Raw genomic sequence first — 13,377 nt, forward strand, 5'->3', positions numbered from 1 at the left:
GACCAGGAGAAGGAAATGATGGCTCACCCTATCAAAAGCCTTCTCCTGGTCCACACCCAAAACTGCCAAAGGCAGGCCCCTGTCCCCACTCCAGGCCATGACGTCCCGCAACAGCGAGAGGTTAAGCCCACAGGACCTCCCACGGACCCCACAAGTCTGGTCCTCCCCGACCACCGAGGCCATCACCTCCCCCATCCTCACGGCCATGGCTTTTGCCAAGATCTTGTAGTCGACCGTGAGGAGGGTAATCGGCCTCCAATTATGGAGCAAGGCCGTGTCCCCCTTTTTGTGGAGGAGGGTCACCAACCCAACCAACATGGAGGGAGGGAGGGAGGGACCCCCCCACACCTCCACCAGACCGGGCCCCAAGACCCCCCAGAAAGACCGAAAAAATTCGGCGGAAAAACCCGGGGACTTACGAGCCTTCATCGACAGCAAAGCTGTCTCCAGCTCTGCCACGGAGAAAGGCTCCTCCAGGGCAGCCCGCTGCTCCTCCCCCACCCTGCCCTCCACGCTGTCCAGGAAAGCCCCAGCCAGCGCCCCCTCCCCCCTCCTCTCCACAAACAGCGCCTCATAATACTGGGCCGCCACCTCGGCCATCTCGGCTGGAGCGGTCACCAGCCCATCGCCGCCCTCCAACCCCCTCATCTCCACCCGCTGCTGCCTCACCCTCGCTGTCTGCAAAAAGAAGCGGGAAGGCTTTTCGTCTTCCCACGCAGCCACCCTCCCCTGCAGTTCCAACCTCCTCGCCTGTCCCTCAAAAAAAAGCCCCATTTCCCCCTTCAAAACCTCTACCCTCTCCTCCACCTCTGGGCACCCCCTCCTGGGCCATAAAGCCTCCAGCTCCCGGGAGACCTCAGCTATCCACCTCTTCCTCTCCGCGTTCTCCTCTGCCACCCATGTCTGGCAGAAGGCCGCCACCCCCACCTTCATAGCCTCCCACCAGCTCACCCAGGACCCGTGAAAGGCCCTCCTCGCCCTCCACCCCCTTAACATTGCTCCACACTCCTCCCCCTCCAAAAGCCGGTTGGGGAATCGCCACCTCGGCCTTACCCGCCTCCCCTCCCCCAGGTCAGCCTCCACCCCGATGGCGCAGTGGTCGGAGCACCAGGCCGTGATAACCCGGAACCCTGCCAATGCCACACCGTGAGGGAACAGGAAGTAATCCAGGCGGGACTCCACCCCCCTTGAGTTCCTCCATGTAAAGTCAAAGTCAAAGTCTGCTTTATTGTCAATTTCTTCACATGTCAAGACATACAAAGAGATCGAAATTGCGTTTCCTACTATCCCACGGTGGAGACAAGACATATTTTACCAATTAGGTCCACAGACAAACATAACATTCAAGTAAACAATATAAAAAGTAAAAATAAGAAGGCACATACAATAAAGAAATAAGAGCAGCAAAATTTGGTAGAAATTGTGCAATTGTGCATGCAGTAGACAGTCAATATAATAGTGCAAAAGTCAGGCCAATAAATGGCTGAGGTAGTTTTGTTTGACCTAAGTATGCAAGTGGCATAGTCAAAGTCAAAGTCAAAGTCAGCTTTATTGTCAATTTCTTCACATGTTCCAGACATACAAAGAGATCGAAATTACGTTTCTCACTATCCCACGGTGAAGACAAGACATATTTTACCAATTTAAGTCCACAGACAAACATAACATTCAAGTAAACAAAAAAGTAAGTAAATAAGAGGGCACATATAATAATGAAAAAAATAAGAGCAGCAAAATTTGGTTGAAATTGTGCATAGACAGTCAATAAAATACTAGTGCAAAGTCAGGCCAATAAAAGGCTTGTGTTGTTCTGTTTGACCTAAGTAAGAAAGAAAGTGACATAGTGGTGCAAGTTATGTAAGAGCAGCAGATGTGTTGTGTTTTCAGGACAACAACAAGTTGTAAAGTGTACAAGTGTGCAAGTGTGCAAGTGGAGTAGTCATAGTGGTGCAAGTTATGTAAGAGCAGCAGAAGTGTGTTCAGAAGTGTTCAGGACAACAGGACAACAACAACAAGTTGCAAGTGTGCAAGTGTACAAGTGGAGTAGTGCAAGTGGAGTAGTGCATAGCCATTTTGGGTCTAAAAGTCCAGGATGTTATGTAGCTGAGGGTGGAGGGGGGAGAGGGGGAGAGAGTTCAGGATCCTACCAGCCTGATGTATGAAGCTGTTGGTGAGTCTGGTGGTGCGGGAGCGCAGGCTTCTGTACCTCTTCCCAGAGGGCAGTAGATCAAACAAATTGTGAGCGGGGTGACTTGCATCACTCACAATTTTGGTCGCCTTGCGGGTGAGGTGGGAGGTGTAAATGTCCTTCAGGGAGTGGAGAGAAGCACCAATAATCCTTCCAGCTGTGTTCACTATGCGCTGCAGGGCTTTCCTGTTGTATTCAGTGCAGCTTCCGCCCCACACAGCGATACAGCTGGAGAGGATGCTCTCAATGGTGCCTCGGTAGAATGTGGTCATGATGGCTGGTGGAGCACTTGCTCGCCTGAGTTTCCGCAGGAAGTACAGGCGGCGCTGAGCTTTCTTCGCCAGTGATGCAGTGTTGGTGGTCCAGGAGAGGTCTTCACTGATGTGCACCCCCAGGAATTTGGTGCTGCTCACTCTCTCCACCACAGCACCGTCGATGGTCAGTGGCAGGTGTTGGGTGTGACCTCTACGGAAGTCAACAACAATCTCCTTAGTCTTGCTGACGTTCAGCAGGAGGTTGTTGTCCCTGCACCACGTGGTCAGAAGGTCGACCTCAAACCTGTATTGAGTCTCGTCGCCCTTGGTGATGAGACCCACCAGAGTTGTGTCGTCAGCAAATTTCACTATGTGGTTGTTGCTGTAGGTTGCAGTGCAGTCATGCGTCAGCAGGGTGAAGAGCAGCGGACTGAGCACGCAGCCTTGGGGGGCCCCCGTGCTCAGTGTGATGTTGCTTGAGATATTGTTGCCAACACATACTACTTGAGGCCTCTGACAGAGGAAGTCCAGTAGCCAGTTGCAGAGGTAGGTACTGAGTCCCAGTTTGTCAAGTTTGCAGATGAGTTGTTGTGGTATTATGGTGTTGAATGCAGAACTGAAGTCTATAAACAGCAATCTCTTTCCAGGTGGGTGAGGGCTGGGTGGAGGGCAGAGCAGATTGCATCCTCTGTGGACCGTTTGGCTCGGTATGCAAACTGGAAGGGGTCCAGGGTGGGGGGGAGAAAGGATTTGATGTGTGACATGACAAGCCGCTCAAAGCACTTCATGATGATGGGTGTCAGTGCCACGGGGTGGTAGTCATTGAAGCAGGATGGAGCAGTTTTCTTCGGCACAGGTATGATGGTGGCAGCTTTGAAACATGATGGGACGATGGCTTGCTTCAGGGAAGTGTTAAAGATGTCTGTGAAGACATCCTTAAGCTCCTCAGCGCAGTCCTTCAGCGCACGACCTGGGATGTTGTCTGGGTCTGCTGCCTTACGGGTGTTGATAGCAGCAAGTGTCCTCTTCACGCTGTCGGCAGAGAGGCACAGGGGCTGCTCGTGTGGAGGGGGAGGGATCTTCTGTGGGCAAGTGCTTTTTTGTGCTTCAAAGCGAGCAAAGAAACGGTTCAGATTGTTGAGCAGAGGGATGTTGCTCTCACAGCTCTGTGGCGCGGGCTTGTAGTCCGTGATGGCCTGAATGCCCTGCCATAGGCTTTGTCTTTGAAGTGGGTGGTTATCTTGTGAGTGTATTCCTTTTTTGCTTCCTTGATGCCACGGGACAGGTTGGCTCTCGCTGTTCTCATGCCAGCTTCATCCCCAGCTCTGTAGGCTTTGTCTCTGGCTCTCAGCAGCCTGAGGACATCCCCATGGCTTCCAGTTAGCCCGAGTGATGATGTCTTTTGTGTGGGTCACATCATCAATGCACTTGGTGATGTAAGAGGTTACAGTGTCTGTGTACTCCTCTATGTCTGTCTGTGTCTGTAGCCCCGCCTCCACCCACCCCGGCCACCTTGATCACTACACAACTGCCTCAACTCCACACTTCCCCCCGACCCCCTATCCAAACAGACATTGAAATCCCCCCCCACCCGATTACACAAAAACAGGGGAGCCAAACCCTCAAAGAAACCCACCCGCTCCCCCTCACACTTGGAGCATAAACACAAACCAAGCGCAGGTTCACCTCCCCCCACCCTTACGTCTACACACAGCACCCTACCTGGCACCGTACACACCACCACCTCCACCACAAAACCCCATGAACCAAAAAGAATACCCACCCCATCAGCATGCGCACCCTCCACACAGAAGGTCCCCTTCCCCATTCCTCCTTAAATTTTTTCACATCCCCCTCATCCCTCAAATGACATTCCTGCAAAAAAAACACATCATACCCCAAAGAAGACAGAAACCCAAAAACAGCACCCCGCTTTCTGCCCTCCCTCAGACCCCTGACATTCAAAGAAAGGAACTTCATTAAACAGTCCAGCAATAAAACCCACATCCCCCCCCAACCCGCCCCCCAAACCAAACACCCAAAACACATAACACACACAGCATTAGCACTCAGGGCTGGCCCACCTTCCCCTTCTGGTCCTTGCCCCCCGGTCCACTTCCATGTCCAGCACTCCCAGTGGAAACCCTCTCCGGCACCAAGACCGGCCCCCGCGGCGGCAGAGACTCATCCTCGAGCGGAGAGAACCTGTTAGACAGGGGTACCGATGGCCTGTCCACTCGAACCATCCGGTTCAGGGGCCTCGGCGACTCCGGCGGCTCCCCCGACACCTGCACCAGAACTGCACCCCCTCTCCCCTCCGCACCATACACCTGAGACCGGGTCCCCTCAGTCGCCGCAGGCACAGAGAGAGAGAGAGGCTCCGCCGACTCCAACCGCTGCGACTCCGGCGTCTCCGGGACCACGTCCTCGCCCAGCCGCCGCCCGTCCGGAACCGGGGAGAGGTCCACCTCCCCCCGCTCCTCCGCATCGCGCTGCTCCCCCGCCAGCAGCCCATTGTCCGCACCCGACACCGCCTGCACCTTCGGCGCCGTCGTCCCCCAGCCGTCCACCGCGACCTCCGGCAACCGCCGCTTGACCGCCTTTGACTCCCCCATCTCCACATCGCGCTGCTCCACGACGTCCGCCCATGACGGGGACCCCGACATGGGGCTCAGGCCCTCCACCTCGAAGCCCACACTGGAGATGTAGACCGGGCTATAAGGTGCACCCTCCTCCTGGTCCACCAGATGGAGCCCTGGAGGCCCTCCCGTGCCATGCGGTCAGTCCCTTTGTGCGACTGAGCTAAGGGTAGCTAGGCTAGGCGAGCCACCCATGCCCACGCCGACCTCTCTCCCCAGCTCCCGCTCCACCATGCCGGCCTCCCCCCCCAACAGACTGAAGGGAGGGGTGACCAGGTCCTGCGACGGAATCGCCGCCACCACCTCGGCCTCCGGTGAAAGGATTCCACCGACTACAGCCGCCTCCACCGCTCCAGCACCCTCCACAGCAGCCTGCTCCGCAGGCCTCTCGACCCTCTCCTCCTCAGGCCCCGTCACGCCGGTCCTCGTCCCCCCACCACGTCTTCGGAGCCGCACAGTCCCTCGCAAAGTGCCCCTGTGTCCCACACCACCTACAGTTCTTTCCCAAACAGTCCGCTTTCATGTGCCCCCTCTGCCCACACCGCCTGCAATAAACAGGCTGCCCCGGGTAGCTCAGGAAGCCTCTATCCAGGCCCAGGCTAAAAACCCCCGGGGGATGTAGAAAGGACCCAGGGTCCTCCGGATCCTCCTTAAACTTCACCAGAAACTGCCGCTTGCCATTCCTCTAGAGTTTAAGCACTTCAAACCCCCCTTAACAGCCCCACAGTACCTCAGCAAAAACGTAGTCACCACCTCCAGCGGCACCCAGGGATTGTACAAGTGAATGTACAAAGGGGTAAAAGCATGGCCAAACAAAGGAATCAGTGAAATGCCCCTCACCTGGTCTTCAGTGCGCCTCCGATTGAACTCCCCGAAAAAAAAGGTGCAATCTGCCAATGTGTTGAAACTCAAGTCCATAAATCCAACTGAAGAAAAATCCTGCAGGCAAAGCAACCGATCCAAAGAAATCCCCATAAAATCCACCAACACAGTATCCATCACGAACTCCGGAGTCACCCGTGCCTTCACTTCCGCCAAGTCCTCCATCACCAAACGTACCGTGTACTTTAGCCGCGCCTGACTGGCCGGCCCACTCCTTCCTGATGTCGCCATCAAACGCAATCGCTCGAAAAAGGATCCAACTTTATCTTAGCCAAAAGGCCGAGAAGCGATACCCCACAACTGTACGGGGTCCGGCACCCCCTCTGGCGAGGGCCCCGCCACTCAGAGGGTTACTTGGGGGCGGGACAAGCAAAAGCGGACCCTCACACGACGCTTGACTTTTGACAGAAAGGTGCAGCTCCGCCGAAGCAGAGCTTCCAAAAATACCGTAAACTCGGGGCTGTTCCCCTCCACGGAAATCTTTAGTAAAAGGCGAAAGATTTGTGCGAGATGAAGAGAAACCCGAGCGATTGCTGCCACAGGGCACGCTGGACGGAGGTCAAGAACGGCGGTAGTCGTGGACGCGAGGGTGACTCCAAGGTGCTGCCCCAGCCAAGCCAGTTGTTTTAGACCCATTGTTTCATTATCCGTGCGTTGCCTGGTAGAATTTATGACAAATCCTTGCACATGGACAGCACAGAGGTGTAACAGAAGGTAGAGTGCATGATACAGTTATGTTTTTGAAGCCTAAATCAAGGTAACCAGTTGTTTCAAAATACTCAGATAAACGGTGAATCATGGCCTACTGAGTGAACACAGCGTTATGTTCTGGAAGTTATGTAGATGTTGATAGTTTAGTGGAGAGCGAGGTGGTCTCGCATGGTGATACTTTTGCTGATGAGGGTTCGAATCCAACGCGACACAGATAATCGAAATTAGGTTACTTTAAAAAGGCATTTTCCCCGCTGGAAAATGTTATAGTAATGTAGTGCTCAGGTATTCAGTTCAGTTCAGTGCAGTTTTTATTGAGGTGCGACATGCAAAGGCCAGTAAAATGTTTATGAATATGTAGCGAATCTGTCGACGTGGGTAGCCGTCAGCTGCTATTGACAGGTATACATGACATCTGGACAGGCTCGGGAACAGCTCGGAAACCAGTAGGTGGAAAAACCAGAAGGGGCACAACACCGCCATTATACTTTGAACATGGAGCTGTGATAACACGCGATAGCTAGTCACCATAACTGGTGTTAGTTATAACTGACGTTTGAAAGTCTTATTGATGCCATTTATTTGTTAAACACAAATTTGAACGAACACTTCTTGTCTAGTAAAGTTTCCCTAGGTAATCCAGACAGGCTGGGTGCTGGAGAGGGCTCTGGACTCCTAACTTCAATTCTCGTCTGTGCAGTCGACACTCAGAAGCATCACTTCAGCACTGATTCCATGGTACTTTGACATTTTTCATACATTTAAATGAAGAAACCTACTGGTGCCTACATCTGTGCAATAACTATCAAAATAATTATCATTAGCATCTTTTGATAAGTCACACACGGAAAGTAGTTGTATTATGCCTTCAAATCAGCAGGTTTTGGTTGGATACAGATTGCAATATAGCACCAGTGGCTGGCTACTGTTTGACTGGACCTTGGCCTAACTGTTAATAACTACCTCGATAGGGTGTAGATATGAGCTTACACTGTTTCACTGAAAACACAAAAATACAAGAAATAGTTATTCTACATTACTTTAAATACACCGCATTTGTTTTTGCTTATTGCCCGCATAAACAGGGCATGTGCAATAGTTGAATACGCGTGTCCTGTCCCCATTCAGCTAAGTGTTCTATGAGTTTGTCATTATAAATATTGGGAGTGAGTCTGCAAATCTTACTTCATTGTTGTCGTATATTGCCTCCACAATCTATGATTGCCACATAAAAAAATATATTTTTAGCTTAATTTGTGAGCACTTGTTCATAGTTTGCAGTAAGTTCAAAGATGTGACATATGCCAATATTTCTGTTTGCAGATCTGGAACAGTTTGAAATCCAGATGGGGCACAAGTAATTGTTGAGCAGTGGCAGCTTCTGACTTCAAGGACTTTGTTCACCAGCAGACCCCTTGATGATCACCTTTATTTACAGCATTTGCATCTGTCAGTCTTTAAAGTGATCTAATATGTATTGACTATGTATAGCTTACTACATTTTAGTTTTTGTTATTTTAGTTTCACAAATTCAGTGGTTACATGTAATGCTCAAAGTATACAAGTAAAAATTCACCTTTACTTCTGCATCTGGGTCTTCAATTCAACCTACTGACTGAAGCTGAATGATTTGTATAAATGTTTTTGAGAGCACAGGCAGAATTGGTTTGGCATGAGTTTTAATGTAATTCACAGTAATTCACATGTTTTTGTAATGTGTCATACAGTGATGCAGGTCTACTGCAGTGAATAGGCTAAATACAACTTTGATAATTTGTATAGCTAAGAACTAAGAACTATAGAAAGAACTAATAGTTAACTTTGGCCTTGGTGCCCTGACAAGTGGCCTTTGTGCCCCCCACCAAATATGCCCAACTGAAGGCCAAGTGGCCTTGCCCCCAGAATGGTGAAATTCCAAGCCTGGTGCATACCTTGGTTAAATTAAATATTATCACTGAAGTGATTTAAATTCCAAGAACACAATCTTCAATCCAGTTCATCCTTTTTGTTGCACTTCAGGCAAACAGTGAAATATCGCCATCTTCTGGCCCAATATATATTAGAAAAGAAGGGCCCTCGAAAATCTTGAAGGCTACCTACTTCATTATTCTCCATCTGATCAATTGTTTTTTCTTTTTAAACTTCGTTCTCCTATGAATTGTGGTGTTTTTGAAATGCATTACTCTGACATTCGACACATTACTTGACGAATTTCTGTTATTCTTGCTGCCTGTAGCAGCCTATATATCATGTACACAAATGTTGTTTATCATTAACGTGAAATGGTTGCTGTCGTATATCAGCAGCGTTAGTTTTACACATTTTCGAAGTATGATTTTATTTGATGAATGGGGTCAATGGGAGCCGTAAATCTCGGACTAGCAGTGACCAATTAACATATTGCTGGATTGCGTGACGCCGGTAGCCCCACTGAGAGGGGGTGAGTTTCTACGCCTACAAATAGGCGTTGCATTTACACAACTATTGGTCCCTTACTCGCCATTACCTTGTCTGAGTGCACTGCAGCCGTTTCAGTTCTGGTGCTTCCGCGACAACGGCTATGACAAAGACTCTCCTTTACATTGCCATCGATTTTGGCACAACATATAGCGGATACTGTTTGAGATCTCATACTTTACCCAAATTTAGGGATGTTGAGTGGGGATCAGAATATGGAATTCGATCTTGCAAGACACCTACATGCATTTTGTTTGACAGTAACAAGGAATTTAAATGTTTTGGTTATACGGCTACGAAGGAATATATGTACAACACTTCCATGAAAGAACAGGTATTTTTCTTTTCAAACTTCAAAATGGACCTCTACAAAAACAAAGTAAGTAACACATGTTTTCATGGGTGTAAATAATTCTTACTTGGGACTTAAGTTACACCAGAGCCGTCTTTGAAGCATTTCCCCCCTAATTTAGGCTACGTAACTGTGTTATGCGAATTGAAATGTACATTCTTATAATTTACTATAGTGGGGTTGCGTTTCAAAAGGGTCCTTGGGTATGTTAGTTAGGTTGTTAGCTATTTTGACTTGATTGATTAACCCTCTACATCGATACCGGTGCTGTGTGCCTTCTGGTTTTTCCCACCTAGCCCTACTGGTTTCATTGCGCGTGCTCGCGTTGCTCACCACAGCTGCAGGAGTTGTCAAACATTCACAAACAAGTTGTTTTAGACGGATTTGAAGTCACATTTCATATCTACCCCATGATCACTATTCACTACATTACAACCACTCGGACAAAAGACATGTAAAATAAAGGCTAGAATTTTGCACACGTAGCCTATAACATGAAACTGGATTCGAACCTGCAATAAATACGCACAGCTATACCCTACATCGCATTATGTCTTTGAGCAACTCCAATTCTCAAAACACCGTCATCAAATCACATATCAATTAACCACGTAGGCTAAGCAACACCGTGGCAACATTTTGTTTTGCATTAGGTGACACGAATGGTATTGCCCTTATCGTAGTCTATAACTGCTTGTCTGAGCGACTAGGCCTGTGGTTTTGAAAAGTCAAATGTTCCCTGACAAAGACATTCGAAAATTAAGAATGTTTATTGACTTGAAAAATACGCTAAATTTTGCAAACTCCCTTCATTCAACCATTGAAGACATTGCTGTCTGGTGCGCTAAAATTTAGAAAGTTTCTTCTCTTGTGCCATTAAATTTCTCAGAATTTAGGTCTACGAGGCCTACAATAACGTCATCACCAAATACATCTTTTATTTTTAGTTGATCAACCGCAAAGAGTAGCCTACTGTGCACTAACAACCGTAGCAGCCCAAGGTAACCAGTTGTTTTATGGCCACCTTACACCAAACAACTTTGACAAGATTTGGGCATTTTAATTTTCAATATTCAGTTTCATCATTTAACTGTCAATTCGTTTTGCAATTTAATATTCAAAGTGCAATGTAGGATTGCATTTTGAAAACATATTTAGCAAAACTGACAATGCCAGCCTGAAAACAATTTGGATTATTTTTGGCAAAACGTTTTGCCATCGTTTTGAGACATTTTATTCAAATGGAAAAGAAATAGCGCCCCCAGTGATTGCATTGCACTTTGCCACGCTCTTTGTGTTGCAAAATTCAAATGACAATTCAATCTGTAATCTGTCAAGTCACTCGTCAAGGCGGGAACTAGGCTACGTCACTGAACCGTGTTTGCATCTTCAAAGTCAAAGTCAAAGTCAGCTTTATTGTCAATTTCTTCACATGTTCCAGACATACAAAGAGATCGAAATTACGTTTCTCACTATCCCACGGTGAAGACAAGACATATTTTACCAATTTAAGTCCACAGACAAACATAACATTCAAGTAAACAAAAAAGTAAGTAAATAAGAGGGCACATATAATAATGAAAAAAATAAGAGCAGCAAAATTTGGTTGAAATTGTGCATAGACAGTCAATAAAATACTAGTGCAAAGTCAGGCCAATAAAAGGCTTGGGTAGTTCTGTTTGACCTAAGTAAGAAAGAAAGTGACATAGTGGTGCAAGTTATGTAAGAGCAGCAGATGTGTTGTGTTTTCAGGACAACAACAACAAGTTGTAAAGTGTGCAAGTGTGCAAGTGGAGTAGTGCACGCGGCCATTGTGGGTCCAATGTCCAGGATGTTATGTAGCTGAGGGTGGAGGGGGGAGAGGAGGGAGAGAGTTCAGCATCCTTACAGCTTGGTGTATGAAGCTGTTGGTGAGTCTGGTAGTGCGGGAGCGCAGGCTTCTGTACCTCTTCCCAGAGGGCAGTAGATCGAACAGATTGTGAGCGGGGTGACTTGCATCACTCACAATTTTGGTCGCCTTGCGGGTGAGGTGGGTGGTGTAAATGTCCTTCAGGGAGGGGAGTGAAGCACCAATAATCCTTCCAGCTGTGTTCACTATGCGCTGCAGGGCTTTCCTGTTGTATTCAGTGCAGCTTCCGCCCCACACAGCGATACAGCTGGAGAGGATGCTCTCAATGGTGCCTCGGTAGAATGTGGTCATGATGGCTGGTGGAGCACTTGCTCGCCTGAGTTTCCGCAGGAAGTACAGGCGGCGCTGAGCTCTCTTCGCCAGTGATGCAGTGTTGGTGGTCCAGGAGAGGTCTTCGCTGATGTGCACCCCCAGGAATTTGGTGCTGCTCGCTCTCTCCACCACAGCACCGTCGATGGTCAGTGGCAGGTGTTGGGTGTGACCTCTCCGGAAGTCAACAACAATCTCTTTGGTCTTGCTGACGTTCAGCAGGAGGTTGTTGTCCCTGCACCACGTGGTCAGATGGTCGACCTCCAACCTGTATTGGGTCTCGTCGCCCTTGGTGATGAGACCCACCAGAGTTGTGCCGTCAGCAAATTTCACTATGTGATTGTTGCTGATCTTACCCAGTTAGCCTCCTCTCTATCTCTTAAAGATGTACTGTTTGGCTTCTCTTCATACCCGACATCCAAATCCAACCAATTCTATATTATCAATCTACTTTTAATACTAGCCAAAGCACATATTCACAAAATGAAATGTTCTAGTTCCAAACCGTCCTTTATAGCATTTGAACGAGAATCCAGGCAATACATCAAGACCATCTTATTCTCTAAAAACGGCAAAGCCCTCAAAATCCTCGATCTATGTATATTATTTAACATATTTTTTCCTAACTATATGATTTATAAGTATTGTCTATTGTATACTGTATCCCCTGGTAATGTTTGTAATATTTTTTTTATGTTCATGCATTGTTACTTTACTGTACACATTTAATTAATTGTATTTTATACCATTTGTACCACTTTGTATTATACTATTTTGCAATAAAAATAAATAAATAAATAAAAAAAGTTAGCCTTTGCAATGGAGGAGTTTGCAGCTGCACTAAGGTGTCTGGCCGACAGAACCGGCTGTAGAGTACAGTGACAGAGGGAGCATTTGCGATTTTCAAGGGGGCACAATTTTTTTTATGGGGGGGCAGGCAAACATATCATGTCACAGTTGATGAATAATGTTAACCGAGACCGCGAGTAGGCCTAGTGTCCGCGAGACCCAGCTGTGTTCTTACACTTATGTTGCTGCTGATAACTTTGCCTGTCTAACCAGCGGCATCTTTAGTAGCACCCCCTCCCCCCAGCAATCAGTGGCCTAAAAATAAGTATCGTATACAACAATTCAGCGAGATAGATTTGGCCAAACGTGGGCCCCCTTTGCGGTCGTGGCAGCCGTGGGCCGCTTATGAGGCTAGCCAGACCACGGAGGGGAGTCTCCGTTGTGTGTGTGTGTGTGTGTGAGCAAGGAGAGGCTGTGTGAGTTTTAGCCTAACTAACGACAATGGACGACAGAGTGGGCGATCTAGCCCTACTTGTCCTGTGAACTCCAAAGAGCTCCGCGATCTCCCTCATGGGGAGAATAGGGGGTAACCCTCTATTCCTTCTAGGTCTCCCCTCCGGCTAGCGCCCATGCCTCAAAACGATGGCAAAACGGTTTGCCAAAAATAATCCAAATTGTTTTCAGGCTGGCATTGTCAGTTTTGCCAAATATGTTTTCAAAATGCAATCCTACATTGCACTTTGAATATTAAATTGCAAAACGAATTGACAGTTAAATGATGAAACTGAATATTGAAAATTGAAATGCAAAAGGAGTTGCCATTTGAATTTTGAGACTGAAGTACCATGGCAAAATGGAATGCAATTCAATCCATGTTTATTCTATTT

At 48.0% G+C, this 13,377-nt stretch overlaps 2 protein-coding genes and 1 non-coding gene across 6 annotated transcripts in view; all 3 read right to left on the reverse strand.

The window, feature by feature from the left end:
* The window catches only part of LOC121690338 (zinc-binding protein A33-like), a 698,440-nt gene that overhangs the window by 397,683 nt on the left and 287,380 nt on the right, over positions 1-13,377 (reverse strand). The gene's annotated exons all lie outside the window — the stretch shown is intronic.
* Positions 1-13,377, reverse strand: part of LOC121690097 — a 790,202-nt gene that overhangs the window by 364,786 nt on the left and 412,039 nt on the right. The window lies entirely within an intron of this gene.
* On the reverse strand, positions 6,380-6,493 carry LOC121704443. The gene has a single exon (XR_006030530.1). It is a non-coding gene; the product is annotated as a U5 spliceosomal RNA (small nuclear RNA).

This window comes from Alosa sapidissima, chromosome 2 (genome assembly GCF_018492685.1).
Source record: "Alosa sapidissima isolate fAloSap1 chromosome 2, fAloSap1.pri, whole genome shotgun sequence".
Lineage (NCBI taxonomy): Eukaryota > Metazoa > Chordata > Actinopteri > Clupeiformes > Clupeidae > Alosa > Alosa sapidissima.